We start from the raw sequence: 3,155 nt of genomic DNA on the forward strand, positions 1-3,155 counted from the left end.
ATATTTAAATTAAAACAAAGGTCCATAATTTGACCCAATTGAAAATCCAAAATTTACTTTAAAAATGTATATAACAAAAAGGTAAAAGGGTGCTGAGAGTCTTGTTGTCCTTCTTCAACATAGGTTCTAAGACAACATAAACATTTGCTAAAGTACACCAGTTCACAAAACTTCGCTGACTTAATCAATATTGAGGCTCAAGTTATAATTATTGACCACATCCTGGGGATCCTGCTTAAATTTAAGCAGGGTAAGATTCCATTGTGGACATAAGCACTCTGCACAATGAGCAATAAATTAAAATTAAATTAAGTCTTTGGCACTTACAAATCAGCATGGCAAAATGGGACTCCATGGACCTCCAGTTAATACCTGGGCCCTCTGACATATGCTGCCTGCAGAAGGGGGTGGCCTCCCTTGTCCTTAGCTCCTTGCCAGATGCCATGGTCTGGAGCAGGTCACCCTTCCCGCAGACTCCTTGGCTATTTGGGGAGCCTCTTTAGATTAGACTGTACAGATGGTATTGCCACACCATATGTGATGGAGCTCAGTGGAATGTTGCTATATTCCATCTCTTAAGTAGGATGTTCCTGGTAAAGGATGGAGTCCAACTGTCAGCACAACTGGCTAAACTTCAAGCAGTCATCTTAGCACTGGAGACTCTAGTCAGCAAATGGCTCCATCTTCGTGTTTTTACAAACTCTTGGACCGTTGCCTTTGGACCATTATGCCTTTCAGGGTAAAGAATTCTTGAAATCTCTTGCCTCCAAAATACCCAAAATATAAATCAAAGTTATGCATGTCTTTACATATGCAAAGGTCACAATACCAAGCTTTACCAGGACACTTCTTATCCCCTTTGGTATTCCAGACATTACTGATATTGACCAAGACACACATTTCACTTCTGAAAATAAACAGTGCTAGGTTCCTATAGGAGGCATTTAACAGAACTTTTAGCCTCCTGGCAATAGGATTAATTGAGAAGCCTAATGCGCTCTTCAGAGAACTCCTATTTCAGTTACAAAATGATGAATGAACCATTAAATGGATCTATAACTTCCCCAGGTCTTAATCTGACTTAATTTGAGGCCCCTTGGTTTACTCACACTTCATACCAACTTTAATAATCTTTCCCATCCCCCTTTAACGTTAAGGGGAAGGTGTCTCTCCTCCATGCCTACAAAGACTTATATATGAGGCCCTTTAATAGTGTCTCTCCTATCTTTATCCATTTTCTATCCTTCCCATCCTATACAGGCTGGGGCAAAATCAATGGTAAATATTCTTCTGGGATTCATTAGACCAGATTGTTCCCTGGGCCAGATACCTGTGTCTGTGATATGGGGCCCATTTGAGCCTAAACTTCCACCACCTGAATTCTTTTCCTACATTCAGGCAATAAGGGGTAGATCATTAATCTGTCTCTCTCTCTCTGATCCTCTCCAAAAAATTAAAATTAGTTTTCCAAGTCCATTTCCAGAATAATGTGGACTACCAAGAAGTGAAATCAATAGTTCCAATTAGTAAATAAAAATCACATTCACAGATAATAATAGAATCAACATCATATCCCATAGTGATAAAACTAGATAACTCCTCCTTGGTGATAATGCATGCCAGGAGAAAATCAGCTTCAGGCAACAACAGCCATTCAATTGACTATTAGTCTTATTACCATTGGTCGTGGAGTTTTCATTAATTTGTGATTTGGAGGCTGAAACTCTCCAAGGAAGCCATTATTTCAACCACACATGGCAAATGCTGATGTCCACATACCATCCAGTTTGGCTAATGCAATCCCTGCAGATCAAAGACTTTATTGATTGCCCATAACCAACTGAACTGACAACTGAGCCAAAGGACCTATCATCATTAGTGGACCTGCTAACAGACTAATGCTGGTTTCAATCTCAGCCACAGACACTTCAGATGACTAATAATCCGTCACCCTATTAACCACATGCACTCAAATCAGACCATAGGATTTAAATCCTATTTGCTATAAAACTCCTCTCATCATCCATCTGGGCAAAAGCTTAGGTCTCGCCACCCTTAAGTAGACCATTAGTTGTGCTAGTCGTGTTCCAGAGCTTTGGTCCAATTATAACACTATCATGGATGCTGGCATCACTTTTGCTAGCTGTGCACCCAGAAAGCCCCTTGACTTAAAAGGTATTTACAAGCTCCCAGGCCCCACATTGCCTTCAACTTCTGCAAGGGCTAAGCCTTACAATTTGGTCCATATGGCCACAAAAACATGACCCACATCAACCCTTGGATATCCCTTGGGAAGAATAGATATCCCAGTCCCACATCACAGACAACATCACCCTGGCCCAGGACTTGCTGCTAAAGATGACATTGTTCTTTTCATCAGAGATAACTTCATCCCTGACTCTCAGACCACTGCCCCAGTAATGCCCACAGGCTGCCTCTCCTAAGGCACAGAGGAACTGGACATGGGACATTTATTGCTTTTCTTTCTTTGATATTAGAGATTGTACTATACTTCCTGAGCTCACTGTCTGCTTAGTCCATGATTCTAGTATATACCTTGCTCTTGGCCAAAACCCCTACACTCCCATGCCTGAAGGGAAATTGTAGACAGGTTGCAGCTATCTGTGCCATTCTAAAAAGTAATGACAATTATTATTCCAGCCCTCAACCCCCTGGAGAAAACCTCCCACTTTCCAGTGTCTTCTCTTACTCCCCTACTACAGTTTTCCATCACAATCTCCCACTGTGTACTCTGACCATGTCCCCCACCACCACCCCTTCTCACCGGTTATAAACAAATACTATTAACCGTTACATACATATACCTTGCTAAACAGTTAATTTATATCTTCCAACAACATAACTGCTAGACATGCCAGCTTGACCCAAGAAATACGCCAAGATACTATTGTCATAAAAAAATATATTTCATGCTTTTAACACACTTTACAGCTCTGCCAAAATATTGTTAGAAGCCCCAGCAACTTCAGATCTGGTTAATACCACATAAATGAGGAACTTGGTTATGGGAGGGCCTACAAAGACTCATACTTCTCTTTTTTTTCTCTTCTGCTCTTATGATAAATTATTTTCCATGCTGGTTAGGGCAACTATGCTCTATCTCTGGAAGTCTCCTTTGTTATTTAGGACACTCA

The sequence above is a fragment of the Ursus maritimus genome, unplaced genomic scaffold (assembly GCF_017311325.1).
Source record: "Ursus maritimus isolate PB19 unplaced genomic scaffold, ASM1731132v1 scaffold_28, whole genome shotgun sequence".
Classification (NCBI taxonomy): Eukaryota; Metazoa; Chordata; class Mammalia; order Carnivora; family Ursidae; genus Ursus; species Ursus maritimus.